This window comes from Podarcis gaigeae (assembly GCF_964106915.1).
Source record: "Podarcis gaigeae genome assembly, chromosome: 6".
NCBI lineage: Eukaryota > Metazoa > Chordata > Lepidosauria > Squamata > Lacertidae > Podarcis > Podarcis gaigeae.
This window is the reverse complement of record NC_139682.1, coordinates 27,629,174-27,653,843: the sequence shown is the minus strand read 5'-3', so window position 1 is coordinate 27,653,843 and position 24,670 is coordinate 27,629,174. Positions and strand designations below refer to the sequence as shown.

The window sequence follows — 24,670 nt, the reverse complement described above, 5'->3', positions numbered from 1 at the left end:
TTTAACCCATCTCCAAAATCTTTTGTACCAAAAGCTGTATTTATAGAGCTTAGTCTCTGACCCCATTTGATTCTAAAAGGCAATTTGTACTTGCTTTGCATAGTAGCTTGGGATATGAAGGGACCAGTGACAGCTACAGAGAAGAATTGATACGAACCAGCCTAGCGATTCAGCCCAGGGAGCACCACCTGGGTACCGAAGCCAAACTGACTTCTGGCATAGGAGAAAATACACATACAGTAATAGCTTTGTGCGGTAGAATAAGGTAATAGGGGATGAGCAGGCTATTGTGCATAGGGAAATTGGAACTGCAAGGATGAGCCGTCATTTGCATGTGCTAGTGAATCTTGAATGGTGTCAAGAGAGAGGGGAGAGGGAACCTTCCCCCTCTCTCTTATAATACTGTTACTCAAGGTCACCTTATGAATTTGTGCAGGACTGAGAAAAGGAAATACTTCCTCATACAATGAATTCTTAACTCTGGAATCACCAGCATGGCACCTGCATGTGCAATATGCTCTTGAGACTTTACCTGGTGCCTCTGATGCCTGTGAGCACTCACACACTCATGCCTGCTTTTTCCTGGGGCGGGGAAGCACTTGGAGCAGAAGAAGGAAGTTGGAAGAATGGCATTGTTTCCCACTTCCTCTTTCAGCTCTATGTGCCTTGCAAGGCACACACTGGCCAGCTGAGCAGAAAGCTGAGTGATCAAGATGAAAACAGAAACCAGAGGGAGGCAGGGATTCATGTGTTTCTCGTGCTGAAAAGCATCAGATCTGAGATTCTTACAATGTAATCTAGTGATGTAGTGTTTAGTTTGATGGTGGTAGGGAGATCTTCCACATGTGGAAAGCGCAAGATTTTCATCACATGAGGATAGAGATGCTTTTAAAGAAGTATCATAGGCCAAAAGTGATTTTGCAAAGAGAGGAAGCAGCAGTTTCTGTTTACCAAAATAGTTTTCAGATAGGATTTGTGGTTCTCTGTTCTACCCCGTTCCTTGCTAAGGTAAAAAAGATCAATCAAGAGATAAGAGTAAGGGTGCCATCTAGAAGCCTAAAGCCAGTGTGATAGGAATTTTATGGTCTTAGATATATGGTAATGTTCATAACTGCACATACATAGATCAACACAGGAAGACCAACCTGGAACCATCTTGATTCCTAAACTGACCAAATCCTATCTCTGCAAGGTTAAACTGGAAAAGCCTCCCCATTGTCTCTTTCCCCACAAATCCTGTCTCAAGGATATGTCTGTTTGAATAAGGTGTGAGCCTGTGACCTGACCCAGGAAATAAGTATTTTACCACTACAAAAGAATGGCCAGGCTCCTCAGGCAATCCAATCAAGTAACCTGCTAGACAGGAGATAAACAACAACAGGAGAAAAACAATATTAAAATTTCTGTGATGTAGGTGTGAAATATACTCAGAGTCGCAAAGTGATTTCATGCTCTTTATTCAGCTCATAGTGGTGAGGAGGAATGAATGAAAGTCCCCTCAAAGTATCTGCTTTATATACATTATTTACACAATGGGCTGCACATGATTGGCTAATTCTGGAATTCTACTGTAAGCCAATAAGGTTGTGGATTCACTTCTATCTGGAGCATGATTGGGTGGTTCCTGACAACCAATCATATTGCTGCATTGTTCTAGGACCAATCAGACTGCTGCATTCTGAATCCTATTGTTCTAGGACCAATCAGTCTGCTGCCTTTTGGATCCTATTGTTCAGTACATAACACCCCTCCCCTCTAAGTTCCAGTCCTGCCCGGGAGGTCGCATTCATAGTCCTCAAGGTACGCCGGCGGCCTACGTGTGCGTTGCGGCCTGGGGTGTTCCCTGGTCCAGGGTTCAGGTTCTGGCTCGTGTTCCAAGGATGCTGGCTGTGATGGGGCTGTTTGGTCTGGTGCAACCTGCTCGCTCAGTCGTAGTTCTGGTGCTGGTGTCATTTCGGCCTCACGGGTCCTCTCTGTATTTACTGATTCTGCCTCTCCTGCTTGCCCCTGCTGCTCTATGGGCCTCACTGCCCCACTGTTCCCTTGGGACTCCCTTGACCTGTCCTCCTCCTCCTGGTTTTCTCCCGGGAATCGTCACCGTATCTGGTCGCAGTGGCGGCGCCAGCATTGCCCCCCATCTGTTAGCACCTCGTACGACACGGGGCCAGTGACCCTGGTGACTGTGGCGGGTACCCATGCAGGGCCTGCCCCAAAATTCTTTGCGTACACTGGGTCCTGGGCCTCGAAGGTCCGGGTGTTCCTGCCTTCCCCCACCCCTACCTCATCCTGAGCTCTATCGGGGTGAAGGCGGTCCAATCTGATTGCAAGGCGCCGACCCATTAGTAATTCAGCGGGGCTCCGGCCAGTCGTTGAGCTGGGGGTGCTGTGCTGTGCTAGAAGGAATGTGGCAAGGCGGTACTCCCAATCCCCTTGCGTCATGCGGCGAAGGGTGTCCTTGGTGGTCCGCACCATGCGTTCTGCTTGGCCATTGGTGGCTGGGTGGAATGGTGCCGAACGGATGTGGCGGATGGCGTTCTGCGCTGTGAAGGTTTGGAATTCTCCTGACGTAAATGCAGTCCCGTTGTCTGAGATGAGAGTGTCAGGGAGCCCGTGGGTTGCAAACAGCCTGCGTAGTACCCGGATGGCTGCGGACGTAGAAGTGGACGGTACCAGTGCGACTTCCAGCCATTTGGTGTAGGAGTCCACCACTATGAAAAATGTTTTCCCCTGAAAGGGGCCAGCGAAGTCCACATGCAGGCGTGACCATGGTGCTCGGGCGGACTCCCAGGACTGGACTGGGGCCCTTGGGGGATCTGGGCGGGATTCTTGGCAGGCCTGGCAGTGTTTGACCCAGGCCTCTATCTCTCTGTCGATCCCCGGCCACCACACATAACTCCTGGCAAGGGCTTTCATTCTTACTACCCCTGGGTGTGTCTCGTGTAGGGCTGTGAGGACCCTTTTGCGGAGGGGCTGGGGAACAACGACCCTGCTTCCCCATAACAGGCACCCCTTGTGGGCTGACAGTTCATGTTTGCGGGTTGTGTAGCTGGCGAATTCTGGCCCGGGGCTGCTGCTGGGCCATCCCCTCCACACCCAGTCCAGGACCCGGGAGATGACCCTATCTTTCTTGGAATGGTGTGCAACTTCTTGTGCCTGAATGGGGCGGTCGGGAAGCAGCTCCAGGCTCATAACCTCTTGTGCAGGTGCTGGGTCGGGGCCTGTTTCCGGTAGTGGTAGCCTGCTGAGGGCGTCCGCATGGCCCATCGCCTTCCCAGGGCGGTGAATCAGTGCATACTGGTAGCTGGCAAGGAAAATTGACCACCTGAGGACGCGAGGAGACAGCACTTGAGGGGTTTGCTTTTCGGGGGCAAACAAGCCCAGCAACGGCTTGTGGTCAGTCACCACAGTGAAGGGCCGCCCGTACAAGAAATCATGGAATTTTTTTACTCCCTTCACGATTGCCAGACCCTCCTTGTCGATTTGCGAGTAGTTCCGCTCGGTTTCGTTGAGTGTCTGGGAAATGTATGCCACCGGTACCTCTCTTCCATCCGGGAGTTGGTGTCCCAGGACAGCGCCAATGCCATAGGGTGAGGCGTCGCATGCTAGCACAACTGGCAGCCTCTCGTCGAAGTGTGCCAAGACCGAGTTTGAGACAAGCAAGTCCTTGACTGCCTGGAATGCAGCCTCCTGGCACTGGCCCCACACCCAAGGAGCCCGCTTGTCCAGGAGTCTGTGTCGGGGCTCCGCTACCGCCGCCTTGTGGGGAAGGAATGGTAAAAGTTCAATAGTCCCAAGAAGGCCTGAAGTTCAGTCTTGTTCTTGGGCGCTGGGGCATCACAAATGGCCCGTACCTTGTCCCCAGTTGGGTGGACCCCTTCTGCATCCACCATAAATCCCAGAAAGTCCACCTGAGGCACTCCTAGTAGACATTTTTCCCGCTTCACCTTGAGACCCGCCGTCTGGAAACGGTGCAGAACGGTGCGGAGGCGGTCCTCAAACTCCTCGGGTGTGGGCCCGGCAATCAACACATCATCGAAGAAGGGGGTGACACCAGGAATCCCTTTAAGGAGAGAGTCCATTAGATTCTGGAATATGCCTGGTGCCACGCTGACCCTGAATTGCAGCCACTTTACCCTGAACGCTCCTCTGTGCGTCACAATCGTCTGTGCCTCTGCTGTAGCCTCATCTACTGGCAGCTGTTGATATGCTTGGGCCAGGTCCAGCTTGCCAAAAATTTTCGACCCAGCCAGGGTGGCAAGGACATGGCTGACCACTGGCACTGGGTATGCATGGGCCGTGAGGGCCTTGTTTATGGTACATTTGTAGTCTGCACAGATGCGGACCGAACCATTAGGCTTGACGGGTGTGACGATTGGGGTTTCCCAGGGGGCATTAGGCACCGGCTCCAGCACTCCTTGCTCCACGAGTCGGTCCAATTCCTCATCTATACGGGGTTTCAGGGTGAACGGGACCCGGCGGGCCTTGAGCCTGACCGGTCGTACTGCAGGGTCAAGCTGTAGAGCAATGGGGGGGCCCGTATACTGTCCCAATTTCCCATCGAAAACCCCCGGAAATTCCTTGCATATGGCGTCCACGTCCACTTGTAAGCTCATGTGGTTCACCCCGGTGATGGCTAGCCCCAGTGGTCCAAACCATGCCAATCCCAGTAAGCTAATGTAGGGGCCCTTGACCACAAGCAAGTCCAGTTGCCGCGTCCACCCTCTGTATTGCACCTTGAAGGTCCCCACCCCCATTGTGGGGACCTTACGTTTCTGGAAGTCCCGGAGGGTGAATGGGGCCGGTCTGAGTTTGGGACCCCCAGTAGGGCACAGTTTCCTTAAGGTCCTTGTCGAGATTATGGATAGAGTTGAACCTGTGTCAAGCTCCATGCGGCATGGGGCCCCCTCTATCCGTACCTCTACATAAATTTTCTCTACGTTGGGGTGGGGCAACTGGTATACCTGGAAGTCCGTGAGCTCCGTTGAGTTGCCTTGGTGCGTTGGGCCCCGGGACCTGGGACTCTTGGATGGGTCATCTGATGCCTGGTGTCGGGTGGGCCGAGCCCGACACACCCGGGCGATGTGTCCCAATTTTCTGCACTGCCTGCACTCTGCGTTGCGGAAACGGCAGGTCCTCCTCTCGTGACTTTCTCCACAGCTTGCGCAGTTCCCTCCTTCTAGTTGAGGCAGCTGTGGTATGTGGGCTGCTTGAGTGCGCTGCTGTACTCGGTGCACCTCCTCCCTGTCGGATCCTGAGTCGTTGGTGAGGTCTTCATGGTGGACCCTCGGTTGGGACGGCTGGCTCGGCCGTGCCTCTTGCGTCGACCTCTCGGCAGCTTCTGTTGCCAGGGCCTCCTCCAGAGCGACCTGGAACGTTAGGTTCTTCTTAGCGTAGAGGCGTCGTTGCAGCTTCTCATCCTTCAGGCCACCGACGAGGCGGTCACGAAGCATGTTCTCCAGCTCTGAGAAGTTGCAGAACCGGGCAGCTTGGCGGAGAGAGGTCACAAACCCAGTTATGGTTTCCCCAGGGGCTTGCCGCTTTGCGTAGAAGGGAGGGCTGTGGCGAAAAGTGCCCCTTCAGCTGTTCCATTATTGTTTTGTATGGAACAGTAGCGACGTCTTCAGGTGCAAGGAGAGCCCGGGCGATTTCAAACGTCTCCTCTCCGCAGACGCTGAAGAATATTGCCCTCTTCTTGGCGTCTTCTTCATCGGTGATCCCTTTGGCTTCTAGGAGGAAGGTGAAACGGGAGGCGTACGCTTCCCAGTCTCCAGATGCTGGGTTGAACGTCGAGAAGCTGCTGTCGGTTGCCATTCTGAGTTCCTTGGGTCCCAGAGCTGAAGCCTGGATACACGGTGCGAGGCAGCGGTGCGGCAGGTGGCGGTGCTGCGGTGCTGTGTGTGGCAGTCAGCTCAGCGGGATCCCACCTTCGTCGCCAGTGAAATATACTCAGAGTCGCAAAGTGATTTCATGCTCTTTATTCAGCTCATAGTGGTGAGGAGGAATGAATGAAAGTCCCCTCAAAGTATCTGCTTTATATACATTATTTACACAATGGGCTGCACATGATTGGCTAATTCTGGAATTCTACTGTAAGCCAATCAGGTTGTGGATTCACTTCTATCTGGAGCATGATTGGGTGGTTCCTGCCAACCAATCATATTGCTGCATTGTTCTAGGACCAATCAGACTGCTGCATTCTGAATCCTATTGTTCTAGGACCAATCAGACTGCTGCCTTTTGGATCCTATTGTTCAGTACATAACAAGGTGGGATGTATCTGAGGGGTGGTCTTAGGTTACACCCCTTCTGTGATGTATGCATAATGTTTCTGGGGGTGGTCTTGATCTAGAGGATGGGAATTTCAAAAGTCTTTATAAACCCTTGCACAGCTTTTTTGGGGGTCCTCCTCCTCTCCTGCGTGTGAGGGGAGCACCCTGTTGCAACAGATCAATAAAGATCAAGGTTACTAGCTGCTTTGCTTCTCAATATTCTCTGGTTGGCCTCTGTTATTTTCTCCTACAGAGTCCTTTTGTAAGGACTCTGTATGGGCTCTTGGATACCCCATAAGGGAAAAGGGCATATTTTTATTTACAACACCAGCCTTACCTTTAAGCTCAGGTGGCAGATGTTTGAAGGCAGTGGCAGAAGCTCTGGGCTGTTCTTTTTGAGCTGCCTAGCCATTGGGGCTTTTAGTTAGCCAGAACTCGCTGGAACTCAGTTCCAGCACCTCTCACGTGAGTGCCATTGTCATTATAAGAGAACAAGGGAGGTGTTCGTGGTGAGTTCTGGCACCTCTTTTTCTAGAAAAATAGCATTGCTGGCCATTCCTCTCTGTTGTGGAACTGAGGTGCAGGTGATGCAATCCCACGGACAGAATTCAAAGAAAATTCAACCACCAGCCCACTCAGATTATGCATGTGGAATGGTGAGGAAGCACCATCTTTTCCTTCAGCAAAATGTTTTGGAGCAACCCTATAAAAACCCACCTACAGCTATATGGGGGTGAATGAATTTCTATTACTCACCTCGCTCAATTATGCCCCAAAGACCACAACTTTTTAGGGTAGTGCAATACTGAATGCTGCAGTAATATAAAGATACCCTGGGGATGTTGAAGTGACTCAGAACTGAATAAGCTAAAAGCAAAATACTCTGAAGGACAAATACCTTCTAAATGTTGGGCCTTTGAACTAATATCTCTTTGAACTCAAAACCTCAGAGATTAATACAGGAGTTCTGTGATCAAGGCTATTTTTAGAGGGCAACCCAGCCTCTTTTTGCAGAGTTCCCCCCAAAATACAACACAAAGAATCCATAGAATGATACAGAAGATGGAACCCAAAGTAGCCCTTCATCTATAAAGAAATAGACAAATCTTCAATCACATCACCTCTGATACATATTCTGTGAAATACAAGTATATTATGGTTTGTTACAAGGCAATAAATAAAGAACTACAGTGGTACCTCGGGTTACAGACGCTTCAGGTTAAAGATGCTTCAGGTTGCAGACTCCGCTACCCCAGAAATAGTACCTCGGGTTAAGAACTTTGCTTCAGGATGAGAACAGAAATCGTGCTCTGGCAGCGTAGCGGCAGCAGGAGGCCCCATTAGCTAAAGTGGTGCTTCAGGTTAAGAACAGTTTCAGGTTAAGAACGAACCTCCAGAACGAATTAAGTTCTTAACCTGAGGTACCACTGTATATTATATTTATTTAAAGGTGCTGCATTTCATAGTAATTTTTACTGTAAGAGTACTATCAATTTCCCAACAGAAAATTTGTTAGAAATATGTATATCCCATCTTTCCACTTACCTGAGTAGTGCTAGAGGCAGCTTAAGTTGAATGCTGAATGGAAGACAGCCACATTGCAACTGACGTTTGGGGTTGGTGGTCGTACGACAGCACACAGAATGTAACAAGGACTGAGAGATTGGGGGGGGGGGGCTCGTTTAATCTCACTGTAAAAAAGTGGTACAGTTACAAAGTATTTCTATTTCTATCATTAAAACTTAAAAAAAAAAAAACCAGAAAGAGCATAGCATTGAAGCAGTGGAGTTGGCTGAAATAACAAACATTAATAATAAAAAGCCACCTAAACAGAAAAAAGCTTTTAAAAAGAGGGGGTGTCAATGTACTTCCTGTGGAAGACAGTTCCATAGCCCCACTAAACTAACATCCACCAGGTCAGGGTTCAGATCTTAAGGTGTAGGTAGGTGATATGAGATGATGCAGTCTTGCAGGTACCCTGTACTCAAGTCATTGAGGGCTTTATGGGTAATAACCAAACACTGGGCCCAGAATCATTTTGGTAACCAGTACACATGAAATGGGTCTAGTAAGCTTATTCATTCAACCATGTTTCTGTGAACATCTTTGTTGATTCATTCTGGACCAACTGATGTAACAGAGGTATTTGTAACTGTGGGCATAGCATGGGCATAGCCAGGATTTTTGTTGCGGGGCAGGTCTCTTGTTGGGGGGGGGGAGAACCTTAGTTAGCTATGCATTTTTATTGATTTGGCTACGCCCATGGTGGCTGGGTTCAGCCTCCCCCAAAATAGGTACAGTTGGTGTACCAGCCCATGCCCATGCCCATGCCCAATGCATTTTTCTGAGCGTCCAACAGCAAGGCCAGGTCCAAGAGGATTGTCAATCTGCAAACCTTGTATTTTAAGCAGAGCATTACCTCTTAGAAACAGACTGAAACAGCCCTGCTACCAAACCAAAGAATTATCAGATTTTGTGAAGATGCAACAATTCATCTCTTTTATGCCCCATCCTCAGTAATGATTTGCTGGACCAATGTATTCTAAAATTGGTTTTTTAGTTGATGGCTATAAGCTCATTACAGACAAATGATCTAAACAGTTCAGGTTTTCCTGTAAACTCATGTGTGTTCATAATTAAAGTCCTGCTTTAAAAGGTTTTATTCAGATTGTCACCATGTTAATATAGACAAATGTCTTCTTTGTAAGAAAAGGCTATTTAAAAAAAGAAAGGAAGAAAAGCCAGTGTGTCACGTTTTCAACATGCTGAGGCTTTCTCATTCCAACACCTTTGCAGAAGCAAAGCAGGGTAATTTTATATGCATGGCATAAACTAAGTTTGCTAAACTATTTCATCTCTTTCTCTATTGGAATCCTGCCTCTAATCCCACCAAGAGGCTATCAGGGTCAAACATTTCCCTTTTCTAATTTGTGTGCAACAATCCCCGCCTAGCATCAGAACAAAAATATGAATGCAGGTGCGTGTCTACGTTTTTATAGCCTTAGCAGATTTGCTGCATATTTGTTGATGAATATTGCTTCGTAGCTATCTGCATATACTAATAGATTGGAATAAAGCAGCACAAGCAGGTCGAATCTCAGCTGCGACTGTTTATTCTCAATTTGAATAATCTATTTAGGAAAGGCCGAAAATAAAGCAAGAAGTTTGTTGTATAGAGTTTTCTTTGCCAATAGCTTGTTTGCTCAGATTCTAAGAGTAATATTGTCTCAAATGAACTAAATTTCCGTGACAGATACAAAGCGAGTCTTCATTAGTTTTAATTACTTCTAGAAATAAACTAACCCCAGGTACTCTAACTTAAATCATTAATGTTCACTCATCCATACACTGCGCTATGCAACTACCAAAGGTGAGTTACAACAACTATTGGATAAGCTAATCTCACATTAACCAGTATGTGTGCATCAGAAGAACAAATATAAAATGTCGAATTATCAGTTTATTCATTCAATATTCATTAATTCATTAATGAAAACAATCCCTTTGCTAACATCATCTCCCAAGCCTAGAAGCTGAATGTAGATTCTGGACCTGAATTAGCAAATAAGAATCCAAAAATGCAATAAATATTTGATTTGAATGTTTATCTTAGTTGTTCACCAAGTATTTGCACAAGCTTATGCTGAGCACCAGCATATAAAATTTGGAGAGACGGAAAACCATTTTTGAAAAATTGTGCTTGCCAAACTACATGTTTTGCATCATCTAGCTATTTCTTCATCCAAGCCATGAGTTCAGATTGATTAAAATTATTTATTAATATTTGGGTTTTTTAAAAAATTCATTCCAGATAGCTCAGTTCCTACACAAGACCTCACTACTTCAACATTTCCTTAAGAATGAATCAAATTATCAGAAGTATGTCCCATTGAATTCAGTAGAGTGTACTCCCAGGAGAGGGGGTGGGGGTTAGAAATGCAACCTGAGTCATACTTAGAGTAGACCCTACTATTATTCTATGCTGCTTTTCATTCAGATAAATCCCAAAGCAGCTTACAAATAACAAATAACATGATAGAACATAATATTATAGAATAATATAGAATAATTAACAAATCATCAGTGGACAAGGAATTGGCTTCACTCCTTCATTGCTGACTACAAGTAAGGTCTAAATCTCCCTCTCCCTCTCCTCCAACCAAGTAGGTTTACTCGTGAATCAGCACCCCTAGCGTGTGTAGAATCTTCACGCATGCAGCCATCACTAATGAGAGTTTCACTTTGGATAGCCACCAGTTTTAAGCAGGAAATGGATTCAATGAATGAACGAGACCTCTAATAAATATTCAAAAGCGGCAAAGCAGATTGCTTTCAGCTAAATATGATTACAGTACAGTGATGGTAAAATTAAGCTGCAGGTTTAATGCATAAGAGAACAAGGAATTAAGAACACACAGTACAGAGACAGCTAGGTTTAGACAAACCTAACAGTGTACACCACACTAAAATAAAAGTTCCTTCCGTAGAAGGAATGATGAGGAACACTGGATCTTAGATCTCAGTAAGGTTTCTATGGAAACACTATCTTTTAATTTTTTTTAAGAGTTGGCAAACGCCTTTGAGATAACAGATATATTGAAGATCTAATAGTATGAAAAAGGTTATAATGAGCAAAGGAAATATGATCTTGTGTTGAGGCAAGGACAATTTATTCAGAAGAAAAACCTCTACTCATGATGTCTTGGAGCCCAGATTTTTACAACTGTGACCAAAATCTGATATTTGTTGAATACACCCGCAAGGACTGAGATCAGATGCGGTAGGACAGAGGTTCTAGCTTCTCTTTACTGAAGTTTTTTTTAATGTTGTAGGAAATGTTGTTTCTTTATATACATTTGTTCATAGCTGTACTTTATCAACACATCAACACCGTTAGTCTAACAGTTTTTATTTCTACCCTGTATTATTTATTCACATGGGAGATATGCCAGGAGCATATTGTTAGATGAACTATGAAGAGATTCAGATCATACTCACACAACTTGAAAGGAAAAAATCCCCACCTACAGGTTGGGATCAAAAGTGTAAGGTGATTCTCCAAAAATGTATCTTCAGGGTGCCACAATTATTTGCTGGATTGTGGTGGGTAGGATGGCCAACATTTTTATTAGGCCTTATTCTTGTGTATTGAAGAACAGTATGATCTGCAGTCAGTTGCAGGTGGAATCCCCATGCCATGAAACAGCAAACTAAGTGGCTATTTAAAAAGTATAGGAAGAGGGGTGGGTGGGTGTTTTGGATCAGGTTAGCCATATTGATTTGTATGCTGTTGGTGGGTTATTGTCATTGTCTTGTTGGGCTGTGTATGTGATAAAGGGGAGCCATACCGGGGTAAAGGCGTCTTCTTCTGTTTGTCCCCATGTCAGTTTCAGTTTATTGGTTAATTTTTCTAGTAAGGTTGTTTCCCATACTATTTGGTACCATTGGTCCATGCTTACTCTTGACAGGTCTCTCCAGTGTCTGGTTATGGTGTTTCTGGCTGCTGAAAGTAGGTGGGTTATGAGTTCTACATGAAAACAAAGATCACCACAGCCAATCACAAACAAACAACCACACCCTAGGCCAACCCCAACCTCTCTCACCACCAAAGAAACACAAATGAACAGCAGAGAACTGTCACGAGCAACGCTGACACGAAACCCTACATACATTAAGCAAAACAGAAACATCACCACCCCACCCCACCCCCACCCATCTTCCCCCCTCCACCCCTTTCCCCCCCACTAATGTCTCAACAAATGAAATTGATTTGTAAAAATGTTACATGGAAAAAATATGAGAGACATTACACATACCTCTGTAAAACAAGACAATTTTTAATAATAATAATAAAGTATAGGAAGCAGGAGCCAGGAAAACGGTGGCAACCCTATAAAGGACAACAGATATAACTACTGCATTTTGTTTCACAAAACCACTGGCACTTCAGTGCTGTTTTTGTATGGATATTCAGACTCTATATTTGAGGAGAGAGGAAGAAAGGTTGTTGTGTGAATAAAATGGGCAAAGAGATCATCATATGATTGAAATCCTGGAAGAAAAGCAACAAGTAACTTTTTGTTGTATCCAAAGCATCGTCAGCGGAGTTCCACTGGTGTACCAGTGCTTATGTTACCTCTTTCCCCCCCAGCCCTTAAAAATTTTCTCTGGAGGGTCTCTCACCCTCCCCACAACTGATTTTGAGTGTGTACTGTGGTCGACAGGAGGGAGGAGGGTAAAGTTCCATTCTGCTAGAGCAAATCTCTTCCGCAAGTGGAACAGGAGTGCTGTATGATACCCAATAAATGATAATCTAGATGAAATGTTTATAGTGGCAGCGGTTGTTGTATAATAATGTAGAATATGGAAACAACTTTGTCCACCCTACTCGAGACTCAAATCAGCTGTCTGCAACCTTGTTCATGTAATATTTATTTGTGGATGCAGTCACAGTGAATCTGAGGTTGCTGGGCGATGGGCACAGGAAGTAATAAATGACATGACAACATTTTGGGATTCAAATGGCCACAACCTTGTTGTTCATAGATGTCAGTAGGCTTTGGCATAGGCATTGGGTATGTAACCCGAATCAACCAACACAATTGCTGGCTGATTACTTCATCAGGGTCAATCTTGGGTTAAGGATACCATATGACACACATAAATACGAGTCACCCGCCCAGGATACAATTTGGGGATTCTATGGCCCATCAGCCCCCATCTGGGCATACAGACATAATTCTTTCCCTTGGACCCCTTTACCAGGGTACCCTACTTTGATCCAGGTGGTAGTGGTTAAAAACTCCTTTCCATGCCATCAAAACAGTAAGTGGTCTTTATTATATTTGTTAATCCCATCTTGCAAAATTATCAAAGTGATGTATAATAAATCTAAACCAAGATAGATTTTATTCTGGCCATAGACTAATAAAAGCAGATACACACAGGAAACTTAATTAGTGTAGTAAAATAACAGATACATTTCACAGAGGAGCCAAAGGGAATTTCATACTTTACCATCTGCTTCATAATTTGTATTGAGGACAAAAAGAAAAAAAAGTTACCTGCTTGCTAATGTAAGAAGAGTAATCCCTTAAAGAGTATCAGAATTTCAGAGGGTTTTCCAAGTAGAGTTCTTGAGAAATGAAAAACCAGCCTCCCTCAAGGTTTCTACCAACTGCAGTATAAAAGAACATGATCCACAGATTCTGTTTCTCTGATTCCACAGAGACAGAAACATTCATTAAGCAGTATTAAGCATATTAAGTTGGTCAGTTAGCAAAACAAAAAGGAGAACATCAAAATGAGTGAGCATAAATGAAATAAAGAGATAAATCCTACAAGAAGCACTACAAACTGAAGTGAGGGACAGGGAAAGTAGAAGGAAGGAACCTGTACCAGGATCTCCTAAAAGTTTGCAAAATAAAACAACCAAACCAGCACAAAGTGAGGGCAAAGAAAAAACATGCAAGCAAGCAGAGAGAGAACAAATTGGCTAAAATATTGATTTTTAATTTGTTAGGAAACAGAAAATGATTGGGGAGGATACCAATTGTCCACTGCCTTTCCTAGGCAGACCTCACAGAAGATGAACCTAATGGAAAACAAACATCACTACAACATTCCTCCCCTAAATCCATGTGGAGTGCCCTGGAAGGGAAAAAATGCCTAGATTTATATGTCAACATGAAAGATCCACCCACCTATCTCTCCACTCCCTTCCTACTGTAGCTTATGGCATTTCCCAAAAATGCAGCAGTCACTTTAAATGACAAGATGGCCTCATCTTCAATCCAGCCCCACAATAAGTTGTCTGTGACCCTGAACATTTGCTGTCTGACCAGGGCAGGTTCAAAGAATTTTTTTTAAATAATATGTTACGTGCCACTTTTCCATGGTGCACTATTCCCAAACGACCTCACATTGTATTAAAATGCAGTAGCATACACATAAGAACATAAGAGCCTGGTGGATCAGGACTGACCCATCTAGTCCAGCGACCTGTACTCACAGAGGCCAACCAGAAACTAGTAGTGGCTAATAGCCATTGACAGACTTATCCTCCATGAATTTGTCTAATCCTCTTTTAAAGCCATCCAAGTTGGTGGTTCACCTGTGGGAGCAAATTTGATAGTTTAACTATGGACTGTGTGAAGTACTTTCTTTTCACTCTCCTGAATCTTCGAGTTGAGCCCACGTTGAGAAATGTGCCTTGGCTGTAGCCACCACGCCCCTTGAATATCCTCATAAACATGGATAGCCTTTTCGTGGCTTTGGAATGGTGGTAGGGATTTATTTATTATTGCATATATATACCACCTTTTTCTCTAAGGAGCTCAAGATGGAGCACATGGCTCTTCCCCTCTGCAATCCCCACAACAATCCTACATTAGGCTGAGAGGCAAGATTAGCCCAAGGTCACCCAGTGAGCTTCATGGCCAAGTGGAGATTGGGAAGCTGGTCTCCTAGTCCTAGTCCAACATTCTAACCACTACATTACACTGGATCTTAATGCCTCATGTTCTGGGATTCTAATCTTTTAGAAGGGTAGGAGATTAGAAGAGGAACTATACTATTATCTTACCCATGGCAAACCTGGTTATTGTGATCAAGATTTCATCTGCACCTGATGGTGGCTCTCATGGGCAGTACTTTGACTCAGTACCATTGTTCCTCTCTGCCATATCTCTTCTATGAACTGAGTTTGCAGACTGACTGCTCAGAGGGAAGTGGTGTGAAATAGCCTCCCAAGCCACCTCCCACCAACCACCCCTCCTCACAGGAACTGGAACAATGTTTGTTCACATACAACACAAATGAAAAAAATGAAATTATTCCAGAATCATGGCTGAATAATAGCAGCATGCCCTCCCAACACCCCAAACCTAGCAACTGTACAATTAGAAATGGTAGGTGCAGAAATCTGCTATGTATATGTTTGCAGGTATATATGTGTAAAGGTAAAGGGTAAAGGGGACCCCTGACCATTAAGTCCAGTTATGGACAACTCTGGGGTTGCGGCGCTCATCTCGCTTTACTGGCTGAGGGAGCCAGCGTACAGCTTCCGGGTCATGTGGCCAGCATGACTAAGCCACTGCTGGTGAACCCGAGCAGCGCACAAAAACACCGTTGGCCTTCCCGCAAGAGCGGTACCTATTTATCTACTTGCACTTTGACGTGCTTTCGAACTGCTAGGTGGGCAGGAGCAGGGACCGAGCAATGGGAGCTCACCCCATCACGGGGATTCGAACCACCAACCTTCTGATTGGCAAGCCCTAGGCTCTGTGGTTAGACCACAGAGCCATCCGCGTGCATGAGTGTATAGGTTGGCAGATGTATATGTGCCTGGATGCGTCCCATCTGCATTTTATTTGTACGTATCTGCTCTGTTCATGTTTTTTCCCTTTTCCATGCAAACCTATCTCAGGTTATCCTAATACAAGGGGGCGGGGGAGAACCTAATGACCATCATCTGGTGGACCTTGGGAATCAGAGCTGAGTGCAAACATTTGTTAACTTGATGCCAAATTTTCAGATTTCAAATATTAACCCATTGCACCAACCATTCCTGCTACCATCACTTTGCATTTCCTCAAGAGACATAGCAGTATCTCTGAGGTGTCACAACACCTCATATTTTTAACAACCTATTCTTTCTCTTAAGTACAAGTTTGCAAAGGGGGAAACTGAAATATGTTAACTACGTTTTTTATCCCTGGGAGCTCATTACTAGCAGGGGAAGCAAAAGAAGACCAAGACAATTTAGCAGGAGTACTACCTGCTGTCTCCTCTATTTTGAGAAATCCTGTCTGGCTCATTTCCATTTATCTCTACTTAGCAATTCCTTTCTCAATCAACACCTTTGCTGACTGGAGAAATACTCAGGAGTACTGCCTCTCACTTTTTTTACTAGAGTTATTGCTTCTTTATCATCTTATAAGTCTATTCACTGCTCTAACCTCAGAGTGATTTTCACTCACACCTAGGCCGTAAGATATAGTTCACGAAGAATTTCTTAAAATATAGTAGTACAGCAGCCTTACACCCAGCCTTCTTCGGGAATTCTAATAATACCTCACCCTCAAGAAAAGTGTCCTTTTGAAACCATTGGTTAAAATCTGTGTAGTTTTGAAAATCATTCACAGCTCCAGAGAAAGCAGATATGGAGAGGCTTTCTATCCCTATCTTGAATACTAGAACCTGGGGTCATCCAATGAAGCTAAATGGTGGGAGAGTCAGAACAAAGAAAAGACAGCACTTCTTCATACAATAGCTCTGGTCTACATCACTTGCTATAGCAAGATGCAGTAATGTCCACCAATCTAAATTGCTTTAAAAGAAGGTTAGACAAACGTACAGTGGTACCTCGGGTTAAGCACTTAATTCATTCCGGAGGTCTGTTCTTAAGCTGAAACTGTTCTTAACCTGAAGCTCCACTTTAGCTAATGGGGCCTCCTGCTGCCGCCACGCCGCCGGAGCATGATTTCTGTTCTCATCCTGAAGCAAAGTTCTTAACCTGAAGCACTATTTCTGGGTTAGCAGAATCTGTAACTTGAAGCGTATGTAACCTGAGGTACCACTGTATGAAAAATAAGGCTATCAATGGCTGTTAACCATGATAGCTATGTTCTATGCCCCATGTTGGAGAAAGTAATGCTCCTGAACACCAGTTGCTGGAAATTGTAGGGGGGAAAGTGCTGTTGCACTCATGTCCTGCTTATGAGTTTTCCATAGTTAGCCATTGTGGGACCAGAATGCTAAACTAGATGGGCTTTTGGTCTGACCCAGCACCAGCAGGACTCTTCTTTTATTCTACTGCCAATCTGCACATGCTTTATGAATTTGGCCATTTATCAGCCAGTGGACTACCATTAAAATAAATGCTGTATCAAAATAATAGAATTTTTGAGATGGAAATAACCTTAGAGGTGACTTAGTGTAGCACCCTCCTCAGTGCAGGACCTGCAAGGCAGGATGCAGCTACAGCATCCTCAAAAGATGGCCACCCAACCTCTGATTCAATGCTATCAGTGATGGAGAGCCCACCACCTCTCCAAGTAGCCTGCTTCAAATAGCTCTTACAGTGCTACAATTTCCAACGTAGGTTTGTCACTTGTCAGAATTAAAGCTGTCACGTGCTTCTTTGAGAAAAGGAACATTTCACATCCATTCAGAAGTCCCAAAATTTGCCTGCTAGGGAAGCCATTGTCAACAACTGATGAGCTGAGGATTCATAAGCATCTGAGAGCTTTAGTTGCAGCAGAGTTAATGGTGCTTTGAGCTGCTGGAGCAAAAAGGCATTTTCAATGCCTGGAAAGCAGGCCAGAGCTGCTCAGCTCTTCTTTCCTTGCTTGCTTACTTGCCAAGCAACCCACTCCTACAGGAACATTACAACAACAAAACCCAAAATCAACAGGAACCATCTGAACAAAGGATTCTCAACCCCAGGTCACTCAGTTGCTTCAGAAGATGTTTGTTTTGCTTTCTGTTGATGACACCTCACACTTCTTCCATCATGAGGGCATGCATGGAGCTCTCAGACAATCTCCCATATAGGCACTTACCAGATCTAGGCCTGCTTGGTTTCACAGAGGCCAAACAATGTCTTGGGACTTAAACTATTCCAACCCCTGCAACACTTGACCATTGGGTAGTGCCTCACTGCAGCTCAGTGGAGCTCTGATGGAGTCTCCTGTGCTTCGGTGGGCATTTAATGTACACATTTATTTCCAGTTTTGTCAATTTGCCAGCAAAGGAGACCTCCTGCCCAAGCCTGTGAGTATAGCAGCACTTCAAACAATTGAGTCATAAAGCATTTCTTGTGACAAAGCGTGTTCTCACTAGCAGAGAGCACGTGTTGCGGTTGGGAGAACAGGCCACTGTCTCATGACTAGGCAAATTTGGTGGAATCCAAACTCTTAAAGGGTTAATTGGGTTGCTGGGGATTTTTGAGTGTTGCCAATTCGGAGGAGGGGTCAGAGGATATAAATATAGGTGCCAGACGATGGCACGTACTCTTGGCCGTTTTGCACCGGATCAAGGAGCAGCTACGCTCGAGACGGTTGTATCGTGCCTCATTTATTCCCCCTTTTCTCTGGTTCCGTTCTTTATTTTCATTTATTCCGCTCTCTCCTGATTCTTTCCCGGTTTCTTCCCTTCAATTCTTGCTTCCTCTTGTTCTTCACCCCCCCTCCCTTCTTACTAAAACCCCTCTCGGAGGAGGGCAGGGTGGTGTGGGGCAACCTCCCCTCTAGCCGGGGGGAGGCTTTGCCTTTTTTTCGGCTACTAGGCCCCGAATTCTTGTGGGGGCTGCAGCCTCTGCAGCCGCGGAACGCGGCCGGGTTCTTCTACCCACCTTAGCCCTCCCCTCACCCTGTTTTGCTTTAGGCCGCGGCCTCCGCAGTTGCGGAGTGCGGCCGGGCTCTCTTCCCCTCCCGTTTGTTCCCCACCACCCCTTTCGTTGGGGCCGCGGCCTCCGCAGTCTCGGAGCGCGGCCGGGCTCCTTTCCCCTACCGCCAAACAATTGAGTCATAAAGCATTTCTTGTGACAACCTGTTTATTGAATTATTTCTGTTTGAACTGGCCTTCAAATCACTGCATGTTTTAATTCAGCTTCTCGGGATCAATCCCTGCAATGGAAAATAGGACCTTCAGCATTCAGTGAATCACTTTGCATGCTGCAAGTAGCCATGTGGCGAGGAAGTCAGTGCTCCACCATGATCTTAGATTATTCTTAAGTGACTGGTGAATGAGAGTTGCTGCCTGAGACAAGGTATAAAGGGCCATAGCTTAACAACAGGGAAGAGTTGTAACTTCCTGTGCTTTGCATGCAAGAGGTGCTAGGTTCAGCCCCCAGGATCTCCATGTAGAACTGGGAGAAATACCCAGTCTGAAACCCTGGAGAGCTGCTGCAAGTCAATATACACAGTACTGAGCAAGATTAACCAATAGTCCGACTCAGTATAAAGCAGCTTACTTCCAGCGTTCGAAATTCCCATTGTTCTAGGTGTGTTTTGTGACTGGGAATTTCATTAATGCAAGCAGTTTCTGAGCTCTGGGAGCAGTACTGAGCCTAAGATTTCAGGTTAAAGCTGCAGAGTGGAATGAAAGGAGGACCTTTTTCTGCCTCCCCACTTCCAACCACTCTCTTAGGCCTGGAGAAGGGACCCACATAAGAATATTAGGGGGGCAGGCAGGAGAAGTATGGTTTTGTTTTTTGCAGTCTTCAGATGAGGACAAGACCATGTGAAAAATGAATATACGGTTTGAGCTGCAATTCACTTATTTTCAGCTTTGTATTCTTGTTATAAAAAAGTTTGCCTAGACACTCAGTTGCAGCACCCATAACCTAGGTTTAAGGTGCCATTTAGCTCCTAGCTTTCATATCTCAGCTTCTAACACTGCTTCCTTCCTATGTGCTTTCCTTTAAAGTTTAATTCAATGTATATTGTTGGTATCCATCTGTCTCAAGAGACAATGGAGTGCACCTTGGCTCTTTAAAATAGCACTACATAACTTAACAGCTGTGCTTGCTACTGCCTGTCATCTCTTCCCCAAACACTGAGTTGAATCCAGAGCACATAGGAGCTAGGTTCAACTAATGCTATTGACATTAAGGGAACTTAAGTGAAGTCATGACTAACCTGCCCCATTTCTTTTAATGCAAATACAGTAAGGTAAAAGGTAAAGGACCCCTGGACGGTTAAGTCCAAAGGCGACTATGGGGTTGCAGCGCTCATCTCGCTTTCAGGCCAAGGGAGCCAGTGTTTGTCCGCAGACAGCTTTTCATGTCATGTGGCCAGCAGGACTAAACTGCTTTTGGTGCAACGGGACACTGTGACAGAAACCAGAGTGCATGTAAACACCGTTTAGCTTCCTGCCACAGCAGTACCTATTTATGTACTTGCACTGACCTGCTTTCAAACTGCTAGGTTGACAGGAGCTGGGAGAGAGCAATGGGAGCTCACTCCATTGCGGGGATTTGAACCACCAACCTTCCAATCAGCATGCCCAAGAGGCTCAGTTTTTAGACCACAGCGCCACCCACGTCCCTGCAAATACAGTAACTAACAGGCACAAGGCAGAATAGCGAAGATTGCTAAATGAGATCTCCATAGTCAGGAACAGCGTGCCTTTATCAGATGTTGGAGACAAACAGAGAATGATCATCATTAACATATGTGCCCCTTTCCACCAGAGCTCTGGAATATGCATGTGGCTGTACTGAACTGTAGGTTGCATTCATCTTAGTGATGGCAAAGAACCTTCTGCCGTGGCTCTACTCCTCCAGGCTCACTTCTAGATTTGTCTGGGTAGGAAAGAGTGCAAAGGGTTTCCTTTTCCAGCCAAGCCTTGCCTGAACAACAATGTCTTCCTAGGCTCTGGTGTGTTCCTGTGTTCTTGGTTGTTCATTGGTCCCAACTCCTGACTTCAGTCCTGCATCCTGGTTTCATCTCCAGTTCCAATATGTTATTCAGTCTTCTTTCCTGGTTTGGCCCTGATTTGCTGTCTGGCTTGGTCCTCAACCTTCTCTCCTGTTTTGTCCTTCGGTCTTGCCTTGCTCATTGGTCCTGACTACTGTCTCCCGATTCCTGACTCCTGGCTCACCTCAGGCTGGTATCAACATCCCAGTCCTCAGAGAGTGATACAGGAGATCACAAGCTGCAGGAGGAAGTACTAAGCAGGGAGCTTGAAGCATCCAGGAAACTGTCCAGCAAGAGCATGATGTTACTTAGGAAGCCTGGTCCGGCAAGATTCCAGCAGAATCAAAGCAGGTGGAGCTAAGCCTGCAAAGCTATGCAAATCATTTCCCAACAGAGCTATTGTACCAGCACTTAGCATCTAGAAGTTGGTTTTATTGTGAACCTGGTGGCTCTGTTACTTTCAGGGCTCTGATTTAGCACACAAATGAGGATTGCCTCCTCCTCCAAATAGGCTAGATGAAGAGGGAATATTAAGCTTCAAAAAAGAACTTGCTGCACCAGATTTGAATTTTGATGTGGGCCTATTGTTTCTGACACTCCTGAAGGAGGGCTCAGAGCTGGGGTCAGTTTTGGGAGGGTGGGGTCTAGCTGGGAAGTGGGTGACAACTCCTTGGGGTTCCTGTCTGTGCTGGAAACTTCCTCCTTTTTGTTTGCCTTTGCTGTTTCTTTTGTTCCTCTTGTTCATACAGACTTTTAAAATATATTAAAATAAATTGTCTTCTTAAGACATTTTAGATAGATCAAGTTGGGAACCAGAGCATAGACGAACTTGAGAATCAGCTCCCAGGCCTGAGCACTAGTAAAACTTGACAGCTTTGGTAGAACAGAACTTGGAACTGGACTTTGGTTTGAAAGCAGTTATTATGTTCTCATTACACAAGTCTTTCTACAAATGTCAGCCAATAGCATGAACTTATGGCTACAGATGTTACTGGGTAACCCAGGAACAGTGATTGTTACTTCAAGGGAAATGATGAAAGCCAAAGATGTCACTATCTGAAATGACCAAGCTACAAAGCACGAAAGAAAAACCATTTCAGCTACATAATTCCCCATGCCTTCACAACTGGGATACTTGCCCTGTCTGGGACTAACCCAAAGATCAAGGGGACTGGTAACATTGTTGATTCCTAAGGGATGGGAATTAACGAGGTCCGCCTCTATGTGTTGTCAAGGGAATGAATGGATCCTTTAATCATGAAAACACAATTGAACAGACTTATCTCTGCAGAGGGAAAGGTGGCTGGGTTCCTGGCACAGCTTGGGATAATTACACAAGTCACAAAAAAAAATAATGCAACAAATGAACCTATAAATCTCACAACCTGAGTCATTGGCCCTGAAAGAATAGAAGACTGGAGAGCAACTCCAGAGCAAAAAGCTTAGTGTATCACAATGTCTCTGTAGAAATGAATGGGCTGACGGGAGAAAAGGACGAAGTTTCTGGAATGTCTTCTTGCTTTTTATATTTGGATTGTAGAGAAGAAGAAGAAGAAGAAGAAGAAGAAGAAGAAGAAGAAGAAGAAGAAGAAGAAGAAGGAGGAGGAGGAGGAAGAGGAGGAGTTTGGATTTGATATCCCGCCTTTCACCCCCTTTAAGGAGTCTCAAGGCGGCTAACATTCTCCTTTCCCTTCCTCCCCCACAACAAACACTCTGTGAGGTGAGTGGGGCTGAGAGACTTCAAAGAAGTGTGACTGGCCCAAGGTCACCCAGCAGCTGCATGTGGAGGAGCGGAGACGCGAACCCGGTTCCCCAGATTACAAGACTACCGCTCTTAACCACTACACCACACTGGCTCTCCCTGTGTGAGCTCTGAAGAATCCATCTATGTTAATTTAATGCCTTATACCAGAATCTTAGGGGTTCCTTTGAAAAGAGTTGTATTCGTTCATTGCACTTGCAAGGTTCAGTCTCATCTAACAACACGCTGAGAGGTTTAGTAATTTTTTTTCAAGTATATTGAGTGTAGCTAGACAAAGCATGGTCTGAAAAAGATGCATTTGAACAACCAAACAGGTGGCCTGGTGGAGACCTGCAGTCATGAAATGGTAGGAACAATGCATACAAGGAGTCTGATAGAAAAGTATCATCTCTTGGGATTTGCACAGTGCTGCCTTTTACAGTCAAGATACCCAATTCAATTCGGTAAGCTTAATAAAGGAGCTGCCTGTGCGACCAGCTTCAGAGGTTGTTCACAGGTCCTTGTTGTCATCAGCTGACCTACTGAGGAGGTCTGAGGAAGCTTCACTACATATTATTCATGAAGAGTGTGACTTTGTATCAAGACTGCTCTAAAAAACATGGCAGGCGCCAAGTCAAAGACAAAGCCAGGAGACCGAGCCAATAAACATGTCAAAACTATGAAGACCTTGTGCTCAGGTAAGAGAGAGACTTGGGAGGCCTGTACCCAATTCTCCACCCCAGGCCTGAATTTCCTCAACCCTGAATTAAAAGAACATATGTTGAAATACTGCATATTTTATATCTTCTTCTTTCTTCTGGCGATCACTTGTAGCCGAGTAAGATTGTCTTCCATAAACACGGTTTTAACAATGAGTCCGTAAGTGACTGTGGAGGCCAATTCTGGATCCACACGTCCTTCCACAGTGAGGACATTGGTTTCCGGGTGGGAGTTGATCACAGTGTGGATTTGCCAAGCGTTCCTTCCTCTTAGCACGTTTCTCCCTTGCGTCCTGAGTTCAAGTATCTTCAAAGCTCAAGACACCTTTGGTAAAGGCTGTTCTCCAATTAGAGTGCTTGCAGGCAAGTGTTTCCCAATTACTGGTGTTTATACTACATTTTTTTAGATTTGCCTTGAGACAGTCTTTAAACCTCTTTTTTTGACCACCAGCATTACGCTTTCCATTTTAAAGTTTGGAATAGAGTAGTTGCTTTGGAAGACGATCAGGCATCTGCCCAACATGACCAGTCCAATGAAGATGATGTTGAAGAATCATTGCTTCAACACTGGTGATCTTTGCTTTTTCCAGTACACTGGTATTAGTTCACCTGTCTTCCCAAGTGATGTGTAAAAATTTTTGGAGACACTGTTGATGGAATCTTTCGAGGAGTTGGAGGTGGCGTTTATAAGTGGTCCATGTTTCACAAGCATACAGTAAAGTTGGTAGTACAATAGCTTTGTAAACAAGCATTTTGGTTTCTCTGCGAATGTCCCAGTCCTCAAACACTCACACTGATTATCTTTCTTCCATGGAACTCAAAACAGCATACCTAAGAGTTCCCAGACAGTCTCCCATCCAGATCCAGACCTGCTTAGCTTCAGTGGTTACTGAATCATGTGCCTTCAGAACATGCCATGGTATGATAAGCACAAAGAAAAGAATATCACATCAGCACGTGGCTTGACTTGCTTGCATGCATCTTGGTAGAAGGTGCTGGAATGGCTCTTCAGTGTGCATGTTGGACACCTGGTCTTTGCCTTATGGATCAAAGAGGATCATTGAAGGTTTCTTGTCCAGGGACCATTTGAACTTGTGGATGCTTCACATTAAGGCCTGACAGGGCTCTCTATTTGTTCAGGAGAGATGGCAACACCACCCTCTGTAGCGGGACGGGAGAGCAGCCGTATGAAAATGTAGCATTTCATTGTCACATAAGCCCATTGAGGTCCTCTTTAGCCAGCTAATTGTTTTGCATATGCAAATGAGAAGTTAGCTTGTACAGTGCTGGAGTTCATTTGTTCATCTCCTACCCAATCTTAGGGGAACATGCAGGGTTTGATCCTCATCTCCAAAACCACACATTGCTTTCTTGGCCACAAATGCTTATTAAATATCACTTGCTGGCACCTGATAGTGTGCTTGAAGCTTAGACAACATTTTCTGAAATGTTGATTAGCCAGCATGTGCTTTGATTCCATGGGATGACAAAGTCATCAGTGGTAGAACTCCATTTAAA

At 45.2% G+C, this 24,670-nt stretch overlaps 1 protein-coding gene across 1 annotated transcript in view; it reads left to right on the top strand.

Moving 5' to 3' along the window:
* Nucleotides 1-2,928: 2,928 nt before the first annotated feature.
* The window catches only part of SGK2 (serum/glucocorticoid regulated kinase 2), a 477,666-nt gene continuing 455,924 nt past the window's right edge, over nt 2,929-24,670 (top strand). The window contains exon 1 of the mRNA XM_083746295.1: nt 2,929-6,266. The gene's annotated coding sequence lies outside the window, so the exon portion shown is untranslated. The remainder of the gene's footprint in view (nt 6,267-24,670) is intronic.